This window comes from Mobula hypostoma, chromosome 10 (assembly GCF_963921235.1).
Source record: "Mobula hypostoma chromosome 10, sMobHyp1.1, whole genome shotgun sequence".
NCBI classification, from domain to species: Eukaryota; Metazoa; Chordata; class Chondrichthyes; order Myliobatiformes; family Myliobatidae; genus Mobula; species Mobula hypostoma.
This window is the reverse complement of record NC_086106.1, coordinates 14,842,762-14,859,901: the sequence shown is the minus strand read 5'-3', so window position 1 is coordinate 14,859,901 and position 17,140 is coordinate 14,842,762. Positions and strand designations below refer to the sequence as shown.

General features: G+C 49.9%; 1 protein-coding gene across 1 annotated transcript in view; it reads left to right on the top strand.

Moving 5' to 3' along the window:
* Positions 1–17,140, top strand: part of LOC134352664 (RAS guanyl-releasing protein 1-like) — a 194,884-nt gene that overhangs the window by 92,730 nt on the left and 85,014 nt on the right. The gene's annotated exons all lie outside the window — the stretch shown is intronic.

The following is a 17,140-nucleotide window of genomic DNA, read 5'->3' as shown; positions in this document are numbered from 1 at the left end:
GGGCACCTGTGTGCACATGCGTGTATGTGCCGATTTTTTTTTCTACAAATCGGTTTTGACTTAATCTTCCCAACTACGCTGTACATACATTATTTCTACTTTATATAGGCTGTGTATTTATCATATCATTCCTGCTTTTACTATATGTTAGTGTTATTTTCGGTTTTATGTGTTATTTGGTATGATTTGGTAGGTTATTTTTTTGGGTCTGGGAACGCTCAAAAATTTTTCCCATATAAATTAATGGTAATTGCTTCTGCGCTTTACGCCATTTCGGCTTATGAATGGTTTCATAGGAACGCTCTACCTTAGTGGGGAAAATAAGGGACAAGGGCGGTCCTGTATGGGACAAACCAATCTAGCCCAATATACGGGACAATTGGCAACCCCAGTCCCCCACAAGCTACATTCCAGCCCCTTCCCCACCCTCCAGTGGCCATATTGACTTGGGAGACCTAAGAGTGCGCGCTCGTTCTGTAGGCAATGTAGCACAATATCTGGGTGGCAGGGTAGAGATCCGTCTTTAACCAAACGAGGGGTCAGGCGCTCCTTACCTCTGCTGGCCTGCAGGTCACCCTTGGGCAAGAGTCCTTAGCCCCGCGATCAGGGTCACGTGAAACCATGGGAGCAGGTGGTGGATGGTCGTATGAGCGGCTGTTGCAGATCACAAGTCCTGGTTATGTGGCCACTGACGCCAGGCAGACAGTCTCTGGAGTATTTGTAGGAGCCGTGTGTCTGCTCGCCATCTGCATTGTATTGTGTGTCGTGCATTCATTATGGTAATTCACATGACTGGGGGGGCATGGTTAAAGCAAGGGGAATAAGTCACGCATTCACGCTTTGTTCGTGGAGTTCGGAGCTGGGGACTGACAGCTGTCATCTCTTTTGTTGACGGCTCAACTACGCTTAACTTACACTTGGGGACTTTTAAGTTTCTCGCTTCAAGATTGTATATTTGTTAATTGTTAATAAAGAGTCAAATGCAGATCTGTGATGTTTGGAACAATCGTTATTTGAGCTGAAAGGTGCGTCACACGGGTATGACAAATCCATGGGGGTCGCCAGCAGCGGCAACTGGTTTGGTTAGAATTGGCCGCTGCAGTATTGATAATGGCTAGGATCACTCGTCTTGTAAAGACACTGCCCAGAAGAAGGCAACGGCAATCCACTTCAGGAGAAAAATTCGCCAGGAGGTATCATGGTTAAAAACCGTGATTGCCCAGATCATATGGCATGGCGCATAATGATGATGCTAGCACAAAGGGATCTCTTGTGTTCGCTGGAGGACTGGACAGAGGCAGGGAGCAAGGAGACCACGAGAGAGAGGTGAACAAAAGGTTGAAGATTTTAAAAGTGGGACTTTATTTTGCACATTGGATGTTCGCCAGTGTTTGTTAAATGTAGTTTGTCATAAATTCTATTGTAGTTCCTGTATTCCTGTAACTGCTTGAAAGAAAATGAACCCCCCCCCCCGGTTGATCCTGTTATGGTTATTATTCTATAGATTTATTGATGCCCACAAGAAAATAAATCTCAGGGATGTATATGGTGACATATATAGTATGTACTTTGATAATAAATTTCAAAGTTCAAAGTCAATTTTATTATCAAAGTACATATATGTCACCATATATAACCCGGAGAGTCATTTTCTCTGTGGGAATACTCAATGCATCCACAGAAAAGCAAGTATAACAGGATCAGTGAAAGATCACCCAGAGTGCAGAACACAACAAACTATGCCAATGCAAAAAGAACGCACTGTCCCTGAGCCTTGTGGTGTGAGCCCCGAGGCTGTATTTCACAGGGACCCAGTATGGATGAGAAAGCGCCGGGGTGGTGGGTGGGAAGGGAGGAACAGTCTGTGTCAGGCTACTTTAGAAAGGACAGTGCCCTGCTCTTGGTTAACCTCATCTACTGGAGTAGCATTAATGAGGCAGCTGAGTGGCGAATGACCGGGAAAGTCCCTTACTCTGTTCTGTCCATGGTAGAGCTGTAGGTTATTAACTTGTTCAAGGAGATGAGAGCAGTTAGAAACATAGAAATCTACAGCACATTACAGGCCCTTCGGCCCACAATGTTGTGCTGACCATGTAACCTACTCTAGAAACTACCTAGAATTTCCCTACTGCATAGCCCTCTATTTTTCTAAGCCTCGTGCACCTATCTAAGAGTCCCTTAAAAGACCCTATTGTATCTGCCTCCATCACCGTCTCTAGCAGTGCATTCCACAAACCTACCACTCTCTGTGTGAAGAATGTACCTCTGATATCCCCCTTGTACCTACTTCCAAGCACCTTAAAACTCTGCCCCCTCGTGTTAGCCATTTCAGCCCAGGGAAAAAGCCTCTGGCTATCCACACGATCAACGGCCCTCGTTTTATATACCTCAATCAGGTCACCTCTCATCCTCCGTCACTCCGAGGAGAAAAGGCCAAGTTCGCTCAATCTATTCTCATAATCCAGGCAACATCCTTGTTAATCTCCTCTGCACTCTCTCTATAGTATCCAAATAACCTAACCTGTACATCTTTGGAATGTACTTGGGAGGAAACAGGGGCACCTGGACGAAACCCATGCGGCCAAAGGTAGAGCGTACAAGATCCTTCCAGACGGCGGCAGAACTGAACCCGGGCGCTGTAATTGCGTTACGCTACTGTGCCACACTAATTTGAGTGTTTGTGGGATAGAGTTGCCAGCATTTATTGCCCCTCCCTATTTGCGTCTCAACAGAGGAGACAGCTACGTGAAGCTTCCCCGAGGTTCCTGAGCTTTGGTGCGGCAGAAGGGCCAGCGGGACTGGAACCTTGGCCTGGCGTCGCACTTGTGATCTGCGCCCTCCGTGCGCAGTGACATCAAAGGCTGCCGTGACATCACGTGCAGATGCTGTGATGAGCGCACAGGGGCCGTGAGTACCCTGAGCCCTCCGTGCTGATAGTGAGAATGGAGTCCTTGTCCGGTCCTATTCACATGGACTCCGGGTTTTATAGTAGAGTCCATCTGCTCCCAGGAGGATTTGACTTCCTTTATTTTTATTTACTTCGAGATATAGCGCATTGACAGTCGTTTCCAGCCCAACGAGACTACACCCATGTGACCAATTAACCTGTGCGTCTTTGGAATGTGGGAGGAAACCGGAGCACCCGGAGAGACCGCACGCAGTCACGGGGGGGTGGTGGAGGGGGCGGATCGTACAAACTCCTTATAGACGATGGTGGGAATTGAACCGGGGTCTCGGGTGCTGTATTAGTGTTATGCTTTTCACTGTGCTACTACGCCGCCACAAAGCTCTTCTTTGCAGTTGCCCCAACCTTCCCTGCTGCGAACATCGTCAGGATCCATCTCAGTCGTTCTCCTGAAGTTCCTGTCACTCCCTGCCCTATCCTACGCTCATGTTCCCCACCAGGACAGTCTCCACGCTCTACCCCACCCCCGCATTCCCCACCCCCACAGTCTCCATGCTCTGCCCCACCCTCGCTCTCCCCACCCCCACAGTCTCCACGCTCTGCCCCACCCTCGCATTCCCCACCAGGACAGTCTCCATGCTCTGCCCCACCCTCGCATTCCCCACCAGGACAGTCTCCACGCTCTGCCCCACCCTCGCATTCCCCACCAGGACAGTCTCCATGCTCTGCACCACCCTCGCATTCCCCACCAGGACAGTCTCCATGCTCTGCACCACCCTCGCGTTCCCACCCCAACAGTCTCCATGCCCTACCCCACCCTCTCGTTCCCCACCCCCACAGTCTCCATGCCGTACCCCACCCCCGCATTCCCCACCAGGACAGTCTCCATGCTCTGCACCACCCTTGCTCTCCCCACCGCCACAGTCTCCATGCTCTGCACCACCCTCGCGTTCCCACCCCAACAGTCTCCATGCCGTACCCCACCCTCATGTTCCCCACCCCCACAGTCCCCGTGCTCTGCCCCACCCTCGCGTTCCCCACCAGGACAGTCTCCATGCTCTGCCCCACCCTCTCGTTCCCCACCCCCACAGTCTCCATGCTCTGCCCCATCCTCGCTCTCCCCACCCCCACAGTCTCCATGCTCTGCCCCACCCTCGCATTCCCACCCCCACAGTCCCCGTGCTCTGCACCACCCTCACGTTCCCACCCCAACAGTCTCCATGCTCTGCCCCACCCTCTCGTTCCCCACCCCCACAGTCTCCATGCTCTGCCCCACCCTCGCTCTCCCCACCCCCACAGTCTCCACGCTCTGCCCCACCCTCGCTCTCCCCACCCCCACAGTCTCCACGCTCTGCCCCACCCTCGCTCTCCCCACCCCCACAGTCTCCACGCTCTGCCCCTCCCTCGCGTTCCCACCCCCACAGTCTCCATGCTCTGTCCCACCCTCGCTCTCCCCACCCCCACAGTCTCCATGCTCTGCACCACCCTCACGTTCCCACCCCAACAGTCTCCATGCTCTGCCCCACCCTCTCGTTCCCCACCCCCACAGTCTCCATGCTCTGCCCCACCCTCGCTCTCCCCACCCCCACAGTCTCCATGCTCTGCCCCACCCTCGCTCTCCCCACCCCCACAGTCTCCACGCTCTGCCCCACCCTCGCTCTCCCCACCCCCACAGTCTCCACGCTCTGCCCCTCCCTCGCGTTCCCACCCCCACAGTCTCCATGCTCTGTCCCACCCTCGCTCTCCCCACCCCCACAGTCTCCATGCTCTGCCCCACCCTCGCTCTCCCCACCCCCACAGTCTCCATGCTCTGCCCCACCCTTGCTCTCCCCACCCCCACAGTCTCCATGCTCTGCCCCTCCCTCGCGTTCCCACCCCCACAGTCTCCATGCCCTGTCCCACCCTCTCATTCCCCACACCCACAGTCTCCACACACTGCCCCTCCCTCGCATTCCCACCCCCACAGTCCCTGTGCTCTGCCCCACCCTCATGTTCCCCACCCCCACAGTCTCCACACTCTGCCCCACCTTCATGTTCCCCACCCCCACAGTCTCCATGCCCTATCCCACCTTCGCGTTCCCCACCCCCACAGTCTCCACGCTCCATCCCACCCTTGCGTTCCTAGCCCAACAGTCTCCATGCCCTGTCCTACCCTCGCGTTCCCCACCAGAACAGTCTCCATGCTCTCCCCCACCCTCACGTTTCCCCATCCCAACAGTCTCCATGCCGTACCCCACCCTCTCATTCCCCACCCCAAAGGTCTCCTGCCTCACCTGCCTTCTTCTCCCCTCCGCCCCCGTCCAAAAGGCCTTAACCTACGAGGTAGCAGAACCCCCTGTTAGCCTTATGGGCAGTGGGTTCTGCGTGAGTTTAGAGGCCTCATCCATCTCGTATATCAGATGTGACGGGCTGTCCGTGACTGGTGTGGTGGCCGCTGAGCCTATGAATTGTGGAATTCCCTGTGGAGCGAGGTTGTTGGTCCCTGATTATCCCAATCCCAGTAGCAGCAGCCTCACTAATCATCTGATGTGGGCTTGCAGTAGATGCACGGAAAGATCCCATTCCTCTGTGCTGGGCGCTATTGCTCAGGAAGAAGATTAAAGATCAGTTTTATTTGTCAGGAGTACTTCGAAATGCACAGTAAAAAGCATCCTCTGCGTCAACAACCACCGCTGTCTGGGGGCCGCAAGTGTCGCCATGCTACTAATGCGGGTGTGACGTGCCCACAACTTACTAACTGTGACCCGCACGACTTTGGAACGTGGGAGGAAACCAGAGCACCCAGAGGAAACGGGAGTATAGCAATTAGCCTAATGCCGTTGCAGCGCTGGCAGTCGCCAACTTCCGCCACTGACTGGAAGGAGTTTGTACTTCCTCCCCAAGACCACGTGGGTTTCTTCCAGGCGTTCCACTTTCCTTGCACATTCCAAAGATGTACAATTGAGGTTAGTGGGTTGTAGGCATCCTCTGTAGGCGCTGGAAGTGCGGTAACACTTGCTGGCTGCCAAGCACAATCCTCGCGGATTTGATTTGATTTGATGCAAATGAGCCTTCAATATTTCAATGTACTGCACGCAAGACAAATATAGCTGATCTTTACTCTTTGCATCCTCCTTACAGACAACGGCAGGAAGTGAACGCCAAACACTGGCGTCGCAAGTGTTCCTAGGCCTGACCAACCTTCATCTTCAGCTAACTCCAGATTTCTCTCTCTGGTCATGGACTACCACGTCCATGGATATTGATAGCTACCTCTGGCCAATAGCTCCAGTCTGCACCTTGGTCAACATGCATGAGTTGGGCTGAAGGGCCTGTTTCCATACGACCATAAGAGATAGGAGCAGAATCGGGCCATTCGGCCCATCAAGTCTGTTCCTCCATTTGATCATTTAAAGTTAAAGTCTGTCCTGAACCCTTGTGGCCCATCAGTCCAGTGCTTATGCCAGTTTCTGTGACGTGAAGCGACTGAGAGTACGAGACTTCCCCCCCCACCCTCCGGATAGGACGCCAGTCTATCGTGAGGTTAACCCCCAGCATTTGCCGGTACCCATTTTCAGCTGGGTGGACTGGAGCAGCGTGTGGTTAAGTGCCTTGATCAAAGACACAACATTCTGCCTCAGCCGAGACTCGAACCCATGACTTTCAGATCGCGAGCCCAACGCCCTAACCACTTGGCCATGCACCACACTCCCTTTGATCATGGCTGATCCATTTCTCTCTCAACCCCATTCTCCTGCCTTCTCTCTGTGTCCCTTCATGCCCAGACTTATCAAGAATCTATCAAACTCCATCTTAAATATAGCCAATGACTTGACCTCCACAGCTGCCTGTAGCGATGAATCCCACAGATTCACCATCCTCTTGTTAAAGGAATTCCTCCTCATCTCTGTTCTATACCGACATCCCTCTGTTCTGAGGTTATAATCTCTGGTCCTAGACTCTCCCACCATAGGAAACATCCTCTTCACATCTACACTATCTAGACCATTCAACTTTTACTAGGTTTCAATGAGATCCCCCATCGTTCTTCTAAATTCCAGTGAGTCACTGGCCCAGAGCCACTAAACGCTCATGTGGTAAACCTTTCATTCCCGGAACCATTTTCATGAACCTCCCTTGGACCCTCTCCAATGTCACCACATTCTTTGTTTAGATAAGGGGTTTCTGTGTTGTACAATTCTCGAGCCTTCTGGTGAAGATTGTATGACCTTCTGGCGAAGGTGCTCACAAGACTTTTCCAAGAAGGGAGTGCTAGGAGGTGAACCCGATGATACTTTTTCTGAACAACACACACACACACACAAAATGCTGCAGGAACTCAGCAGGATAGGCAGCATCGATGGGAAAAAGGGCAATCAACGTCTGGGCCCAAAACATCGACTGTACTTTTTTCCATAGATGCTGCCTGGCCTGCTGAGTTCCTCCAGCATATTTTGTGTGTGTTGCTCGGATTTCCAGCGTCTGCAGATTTTCTGTTGGTGGTGATATTTTTTCTGAAGTCAGGATGGTGTGATTTGGCAGGGAGCCTGCAGCTGGTGGCGCTCCCCTGTGCCAACACTCTTGCCATTCTCGGTGACGAGTAGAAAATGGGTGAGGAGCAGGGGGAGACCTGGAGTAGATCAGACGTGAGAAGTAGTTACTGGGGAATGCCGGGATCTGATAGGAAATTCGGCAAGTCTCTGCCGACTGGACAGTGAAAGAGTTGAAATCCATAAGCACTTTACAATCAGTGGTCTGTAGTGATGAAGGAAATGGGGCTGCTAGCTAATGCAAAGCAAGATCCCATAAACATAACTGGATAATAATCGCTACGTGCTGAACTTGTGATCTAGCAGCTTGAATGTGGTAAACTATCTCCGCTCCATCAGTACAAATAGCTGACACCACAATACCACCTCGGAGATGTTCTGACACTGTTAAGCCTTGATTGTTGAGAAGCCTAGTTGTCAAGACTACCTTACTGCATATCTACGGTCCTGCATGCTGCCGCTGGCGTTTAGGGCAGCAGTGAAGGTCCTCCACCTCTGCCGGTGTCCAGGGCTTCCTTCATCGTGTCAGCACCTCGGGTTTTCACCTCTGTCAGCCATGCAAGTCCCGGGTGGAGACTCAGGAATACCGTCGCACTCAGATGCAGAAGGATTCTTCACTGCTGTTTCCAGAAACATTTTGTCTGACTAGGCAGGGTTGTTGGCCCTGAGCCGAACCCCCGAACCTGGAGGACTGGTGGACCACTCCAAGTCTGGCCTCTACCCTTTGACCTGTTTGGCATGGGTGACCCCACAAAGAGCCAAAGCACAAAGCCCTGCATGGTGCCTCCAAACCCTAGGACAAGGTCATGGCCCTCCTGGAGGTTACTGTATATGAAAACATAGATTTTTCTGACTTCTGTTAACCACTCCCCTCTGCTTCCACCTTCCTCACTTTTCATTTTGACTCACTCTGGTTACCCGCTCCTCCCCACTCCCCATGACATGCACACATTGCCTTCTCCTGGTTCCCCACCTCTTTGCTTTAATTCCATGGTCCACTGTCATCGTCACGGTAGCGTAGTGGTTAGTTAGATTATGAAAACACACAGTCCTCTTCTATTGTCATTTAGTAATGCATGCATTAAGAAATGATGCAATATTTCCTCCGGTGTGATATCACAAAACACAAGACTGAAAAAACTGACAAAACCACATAATTCTAACAGTGCAACAATACCATAACTTGATGAAGAACAGTCCATGAGCACAGTAAAAGTTCAAAGGCTCTCAAATGTCCCACATCTCACGCAGACGGGAGAAAGAAGAAAAAACTCTCCCTGCCATGCCCGACCACAGTCTGACTCTGAGTCATCCGAAAACTTCGACCTCTGATCAGCTCTCTGACACTGAGTAATGAGCGCCATCTCTATCTGAACGATTCGACCTCAACCTCGGTCACCAACAGCAGGCAAGGCCGGGGATTTTGAGGCCTACCCTCCGAAAGATTCCCAAACCACAGCAGCGAACGGGCGTTTCAGAAATTTCTCCAGATGTTCCTCTGTGCTTTCACGTCCATTCTCCATCAAATCAGAATTGTCCACGGCCCTTATTTAACGGATACGATATCATTTTCACCAGAGGGCTGCGCACGCACGCGGTGCGCTGCTCTCTCTCCTCCCGCACAACGCTTTACAGCACAGGCGCCCCAGGTTCAATTCCTGCTGCTGTCTATAAGGAATTAGTACTTTTCCCGCCTTCTTCCCCCACCCCCCCCAATCGTGTGGGTTTCCTCCGGGTGCTTCAATTTTCTCCCACAGTCCAAAGACGTACTGGTTGGTAGGTTAATTGGTCATTCTACATTGTCTCAAGATTAGGCCAGGGTTAAATTGGGGTTGCTGGGCAGCGCAGCTCAATAAATTATTTTTAAAATTCCCTTTCTCTTCAGTCCCAACTTTTCATATCACCCCTTCTCCCCCACCCACTCACCTGGTCTCACCTCTCACCTGCCAGCTTATACTCTTTCCCCCTAACCCCCACCTTTGCAGTCCTGATGAAGGGTTTCGGCCCGAAACGGTGACTGCTGTTCCCCCTCCACAGATGCTGCCTGGCCTGCTGAGTTCCTCCAGCATTTTGCGCGCGTTACCCTGGATTTCCAGCATCTGCAGAATCTCTTGTCTACTCGACTGTATGTTTGTCTGAAGCAGGATTTGTATCCATGACTGAGCCAAGGGCATCACCCGAGCAAGAGGATATTGACCCATAGAACCGGAATGGACAAACTTTGCAGGGCAGTGGTGTATTTTCAGGGTGGAGCCATTTATTGGGGGGTGATTTTCAGCAGCCATTGTCTTTTGTAAAAGACTGAAAGGCTTGTTTGGCTTTGAGAGCTAGGGAAGTAAGACTGGAGTCACGTGTCACCTAGACCAAACAGGGTGGTAGTTATCATTCATCAGTGAAGAAGATAGATAAGGCTGTTAAGTCACAGTTAGGTAGTGTTGGAAAGAGAGCTTTTGGCACATTGGCCTTCAAAAATCAAAAAAATACAGAGAGGAAATTAAGAACCTGGTGGCATGGTGCGAAGACAATAACCTATCCCTCAACGTCAGCAAGACGAAGGAATTGATTGTTGACTTCAGAAGGAGAAGCGGACCGCATGACCCAATTTACATCAGTAGTGCGCAAGTGGAACAGGTCAAAAGCTTTAAGTTCCTTGGGATCAATATCACGAATGACCTGACTTGGTCCGACCATGCAGAGTCCACTGCCAAAAAGGCCCACCAGTGCCTTTACTTCCTGAGAAAACTTAAGAAATTTGGCCTGTCCCCTAAAACCCTCACTAATTTTTATAGATGCACTGTAGAAAGCATTCTTCTAGGGTGCATCACAACCTGGTATGGAAGTTGTCCTGTCCAAGACCGGAAGAAGCTGCAGAAGATGGTGAACACAGCCCAGCACATCACACAAACAAATCTTCCGTCCTTGGACTCACTTTACACCGCACGCTGTCGGAGCAGTGCTGCCAGGATAATCAAGGACATGACCCACCCAGCCAACAGACTTTTCATCCCTCTTCCCTCCAGGAGAAGGCTCAGGAGCTTGAAGACTCGTACGGCCAGATTTGGGAACAGCTTCTTTCCAACTGTGATAAGACTGCTGAACGGATCCTGACCCGGATCTGGGCCGTACCCTCCAAATATCCCGACCTGCCTCTCGGTTTTTTTGCACTACCTTACTTTCCCTTTTCTATTTTCTATTTATGATTTATAATTTAAATTTTTACTATTTACTATCGATTTGTACTCCGGGGAGCACGAAGTGCAGAATCAAATATCGCTGTGATGATTGTACGCTCTCGTATCAATTGTTTGGCGACAATAAAGTAAAGCAAAGTGAGTATAGGAATTTGGGATGTTATGTTGAAGTTGTATAATGCATTGGTGAGGCCTAACTTGGAATATTGTCTTCAGATTTGGTCACCCATCTACAGGAAAGATATCAATAAGATTGAAAGTATACAGAGAAATTTGCAAAAGTTTTGCCAGGACTGGAGGACCTGAGTTATAAGGAAAGGTTGAATAGGTTAGAACTTTATTCCATAGAACATAGAAGATTGAGGGGGGAGATTTGATGTGTAGAAAATTATGACGGGCATAGACAGAGTAAATGCAAACAGGCTTTTTCCACTGAAATGCCAGACGAACTCAGCAGGTCAGGCAGCATCTATGGAAGTGAATAAACAGTCGATGTTTTGGACCGAGACCCTTCTTCAGGGTGTGCCTTGCCCCGAAGAAGGGTCTCGGCCTGAAATGCTGACGGGTTTATTTATTTCCATAGAAGCTGCCAGACCTGCTGAGTTCGTCCAGCATTTTGTGTGCGTTGCTCTGGATTTTTAGCGTCCGTAGGCTTTCTTGTGTTTAAAATTTTCCCACCGAGTTTGGGTGAGGCTACATCTAGATGTCATGGGTTAAGGGTGAAAGGTGAGAAGTTTAAGGGGAACATGAGGGGAAACTTCTTCACTCAGAGAGTCGCGAGAGTGTGGAACGAGCTGCCAGCACAAGTCGTGTCTGTGAGCTCGATTTCAACATTTAAGAAAAGTTTTTATAGGGACATGGATGTGAAGGGTGCAGGTTGATGGGACTTGGCAGTTTAAATAGTCCAGCATAGACTAGATGGGCCAAAGGGCCTGTTTCTGTGCTGTAGTTTTCTATGATGCTAAGATGGTCTGTTGACAACTTAAGGCAACTTCTCTGGCCCGCAATTTGCCTGCATGTTGGTACATGGTGCTTTGAGTGGAAAATTGTTCAGACTCAAGAATAGCTTCTTCCACACTGCAGTCAGACTTCTGAATCCATCACCCGTTTCACACCCCCCTCTTGGTGGCGCTGCCACATTCTCAAACTCTTAACTCCGCACTCAGCGGCTACTTTATTAGGTACACCTGTACACCTGCTCATTAATGCAAATATCTTACCAACCAATCACGTGGCAGCAACTCAATGCACAAAAGCATGCAGGCACGGTCAAGAGATTCAGTTGTTGTTTAGGCCAAGCATCAGAATGGGGAAGAAATGTGACTTTGACCGTGGAATGATTGTTGGTGCCAGATCGGGTGGTTTGAGTATCTCAGCGACTTCTGATCTCATGCAGAACCAGCTCAGAGAATTTTACATAGAATGTGAGAAACAAAACAAAAACATCCAGTGTGGGGTGAAAGCGCCTTGCAAATGAGAGAGGTCAGGGGAGAATGGCTGGGCTGAGTCAAGGTGACAGGAAGGCGACCGTAACTCAATTAACCACATGTTCCAACAGTGGTGTGTAAAACAGCATGTCTGAACGCACAACACGTCGACCCCTTGAAGTGGATGGGCTACAGCAGCAGAAGACCACAAACGTACACTCAGTGGCCGCATTATTATGTACAGGAGGTAACTGATAAAGTGGCCACTGTTTGTTACGTCTCTAATCTAGTCTCTTATTGTCACTTTTGTTTGTCTCGTTTGCTTTGTGCTCGTTGTACTCCAAGTCCAGTCCCACCAATGGCTTTTACAGTGCTATGCAAAAGTCTTGGCAACATACATATAGCTGGGGAGACTAAGCTTTTTGCACAGTACTGTCCTTGTCAACGTGGAGCAAAGAGCGAGTTCGTAAATCTGGCGGGAGCAAAGGGTGTTGGGAATGGTGAGGGAGGCCCACCGCGAGAGGGGTGTGCGACCGGTGGCGGAGAAGGACTGCCAGAGACCCGGGGGGGGGCGGGGGGTTGGCACGGGTGCCGGCACACCCAACTCTGAGACACCAGGCAAGGTCATTGATTCCGAACAATTGGTTTATTGATCATTACAGAATGTCTCTCTGGCGCTTCCTGCTCCCTTCCCCTTTTCCCAACCATGATTCCCCTCTCCCTGCCCCCTTCCCACTCTCAGTCCACAACAGAGACTCATATCAGTATCAGGTCTATCGTCACTCACGTATGTCATCAAATGTGTTTTTTTGTGGCAGCAGTACAGTGCAATACATAAAATTACTACAGTACTGTGTGAAAGTCTTAGGCACCCGAGCTATAGATATATGTGTGTGTGCGCCTAAAACTTTTGCATGGAACTGTAATACTGCCACGCACACTGTTTGGTCTGAGAGCTTCATGGGAACAAGGTATCTCACTGCACCCTGTTACTGACAATAAAACTAACTGACCCTGAGTATTTTTCCAGGGTCACGATAGCTGCACTGACCTTTCGTCAATGTGCCTCTGAATGATCTTGTTACAGCAGCAGGGCTGAACTGTGTGTGCAGCACACTGTATTGAGATTTTTACATATTTTAGAGTTACCGCACCCAACGAGCCCACTCGGCCCATTTAACCTACTAACCCATACGTCTTTTCAATGTGGGAGGAAACCGGAGCACCCGGATGAAACCCACAAGGTCATGGTTGCTTACAGACAGCGACAGGATCTGACCCGGATCGCGGGCTTTGTGAAGCGTTACGCTGCCGCGATACCCCAATTTCATCGGACTAATCCCACCTCCGTTCTGTTGTCTGTACCCCTAAAGGTTTTGACTCCTCAATCGCTCATCCAAATGCTCCTTAAAGGTGAGGGTTTCTCCTCTACCAGCCTTTCACACCGTGAGCTCCGCACCCCCTGCATGACTTGAGTGATTTCCCCCGCCCTCCTTAGCCCTACCAATCAGTGCCCCCTTAACCATTTCCCCGTCTGGTAACGGGTCTCTTCTCTATTCACCACGTTCAGACCTGTCCCAGAACACAACCTCTCCTTTGTCTCTCCTCCTGAATATAATTCCCGGCGAACACACACTGCGGCCCCCACGGCACGTGATGGCTCTGCGCCTGCACCCGCTGGAGTTTAGCAAAGACGAGGAGGCAGCTCGCTGAAGCCTGCCGAATATTGAAAGGCCTCCACGGAGTGGATGCGGAAAGGATGCTTCCCGCCATGGAGGAGTCTGGGACCAGAGGGCACAGCCTCAGAATACAAGGACAAGCCTTTAGAACAGAGATGAGAAGGAACTTCTTTTGCCGGAGGGTGGTGAATCTGTGGAATTCGATGCCACAGACACCACGGAGGCCAAGTGATTGGGTATATTTAAAGCGGAGGTTGATAGGTTCTTGATTAGTAAGGTTGGGGAGAAGGCAGGAGAATGGGGTTGAGAGGGTTGATAAATCAGGTGGAGCAGACTCGAGCAGCCGAATGGCCTAATTCTGCTCCTGTGTCTTATGGCCTCAAAGCTCCACCACATCATTTTGCAGAGGCCAGGCCGGGGCCCAGTGGAGTCTTACAGCAGGAAATCAGGCCTTTCAGCCCAGCTCATCCATGCTGACCCAGGTGACCAACCATGCTTGACCTACTTGGCCACATTTGACCCATACCCCCTCTAAACCTTTCCCCATCTGCTTCTCTGTCTCAATGTGGCTAATGTACCTGCCTCAGCCACCTCCTCTCGGCAGCTCGTTCCGTAGACTGGCCACCCTGTTTGAAAGCATCGTCCATCACGTCCCTGTTAAATCTTTTCCCTCTCACCTTAACCCTGTGCCCTTTAGTTCTTGATTCCTGAACCCTGGGGAGAAAGCTGTGCACATTCACCCCTGCCTGTACCCCTCAAACACCTCCAGAAGATTGCCCCTCATTCTCCTCTGCGCTAATGAGTACAGTCCCAACCAAGTTTACCCGTCCATCACGGGTAAAGCCCCCGCCTCCATCTGCATGGAGTGTTGTCGCAGGAAAGCAGCATCCATCGTCAGCAACCCCCTCCACCCAGACCATACCCTCTTCTCACTGCTGCCCTCAGGAAGAAGGTACAGGAGCCTTAGGACTCGTACCACCAGGTTCACAAAAGCTCATTCATGAGCATGTCTCTTTGGTCGGGAAGCACAGGGGACCCGGGCTCAATTCCTCAACCAGCAACCTTTTGAACCAGTGGGGATAACTTCTCTGGACTTCAGTCACCCCATCTCTAAGCTGTTCCTACAACTTTCAAGGACTCTTCATCTCTCATTCTCAATTATTTACTTCTTAATATTCTTTCTCCTCTTTTCTGTATTTGCACAGTTTGTTGTTTTGTATACCGGTTGTTTACCCGTCCTGTTGGGTGTGGTCTGTTAACGTTTAGAAACATAGAAAACTACAGCACAATACAGGCCCTTTGGCCCACAAAGCTGTGCCGAATATGTCCTTACCCTAGAACTACCTAGGGTTACCCATAGCCTCTATTTTTCTAAGCTCCATGTATCCATCCGGGAGTCTCTTACAAGACCCTATCATTTCCACCTCCACCACCATCACCAGCAGCCCATTCCATGCACTTGCCACTCTCTGTGTAAAAAACTTACCCCTGACATCTCCTCTGTACCTTCTTCCAAGCACCTTAAAACTGTGTCCTCTCGTGCTAGCCATTTCAGCCCTGGGAAAAAGTCTTTGACTATCCACACACTCAATGCCCCTCATCATCTTATACACCTCTATCAGGTCATCTCTCATCCTCCGTTGCTCCAAGGAGAAAAGGCTGAATTCACTTAACCTATTCCCATAAGGCATGTTCCCCAATCCAGGCAACATCCTTGTAAATCTCCACCTTTTCTATGGTTTCCACGTCCTTCCTGTAGTGAGGTGACCAGAATTAAGCACAGTACTCCAATTGGGGTCTGACCAGCGTCCTACATAGCTGCAACATTACCTCTCGGCTCTTAAACTCAGTCCCACGGTTGATGAAGGCCAATGCACTGTATGCTTTCTTAACCACAGAGTCAACCTGCGTAGCAGCTTTGAGTGTCCTCTGATCCTCCACACTGCCAATAGTCTTGCCATTAATGCTATATTCTGCCATCATATTTGACCTACCAAAATGAATCACCTCACCCTTATCTGGGTTAAACTCCATCTGCCACTTCTCAGCCCAGTTTTGCATCCTACCAATGTCCCGCTGTAACCTCTGACAGCCCTCCACACTATCCACAGTACCCCCAACCTTTGTTTTTTTGAATTACTGAGTATGCCCACAAGAAAATGAATCAAGTTTGCCTATATGTACTTTGTTGAACTTTGCTCAACCCCTCAGCCCCTCGAGGCCCGGCAACATCCTTGTCAATCTCTTACGCCAGCAAGTGGTAAGACTGGGCTCCCTCACCCCTGCCCCTCTGACCCTCAACACAGGTGCCTCTCAGGGCAGTGTCCTAAACCCCCTCTTTTACTCTCTGTATACATTTGGACATTCAGACGGAGACGTAACATAAAGATTTTTACTCGTCATGTACGTGAAAGTTGTATGAAACGAAGTCAACTCAATCCAATTGCTCTTTCTAGCATAGCAGCATCTGAGCATCATAGCAGCAACTGAGCTCAGTACATCCAACGTAGCCTCATCAACGTCTTGCTAAGCAGTCTGATATAACATCCCAACTTCTGAATTCATTGCCCTGATACATGAAGGTCAGTGTACTAAGAATATCCTTCACCACCTTGTTTACCCGTGACACCACTTCCAGGTAACCTTGCAATTTGTTTAACTACTGATTTACACATGTTCTCTTTACACGCTGTTACTGCATCGTTACCTTTTAGAGTCTCGGATTTGTAAACTTATTTTTCACTATAACAAGTCACGTTTCACTCTCTGTGCCCGCCAATTCATTGTGGATAAATACTGAATTGAACTGAGCTGACTTTATTCCTTACATCCTTCATGAGGAGTGAAAATCTTCACGTTACGTCTCCATCTAAATGTGCAATTTATAGTAATTTATAATAAATAGCATGTGCAACAGGATAGTCACTATAACATAGAAATACAGTTGTGTCAGTGTGAATTAATCAGTCTGATGGCCTGGTGGAAGAAGCTGTCCCGGAGCCTGTTGGTCCTGGCTTTTATGCTGTGGTATCGTTTCCCGGATGGTAGCAGCTGGAACAGTTTGTGGTTGGGGTGACTCGGGTTCCCAATGATCCTTTGGGCCGTTTTTAAACACCTGTCTTTGTAGATGTCCCAAATAATGGGAAATTCACATCTCTACAGATGCTCTGGGCTGTCCGCACCACTCTCTGCAAATACATTTTGCCCAACCTTCTTGTTACAGAATTCTGCTTAACAAAAACCTTATTCATGATCACGTCTCTTTCATAGGGTGTCACGGCAGTACTTACTTACTGCCCATTTTGCCGCTGGCGTTTCGGGCAGCAATGAAGGTCCTCCATCTCTGGCGGTGTTCAGGGCTTCCGTCATCATGTCAGTAGCTTCCTCTCAGTTTTCACTACTGTCAGTC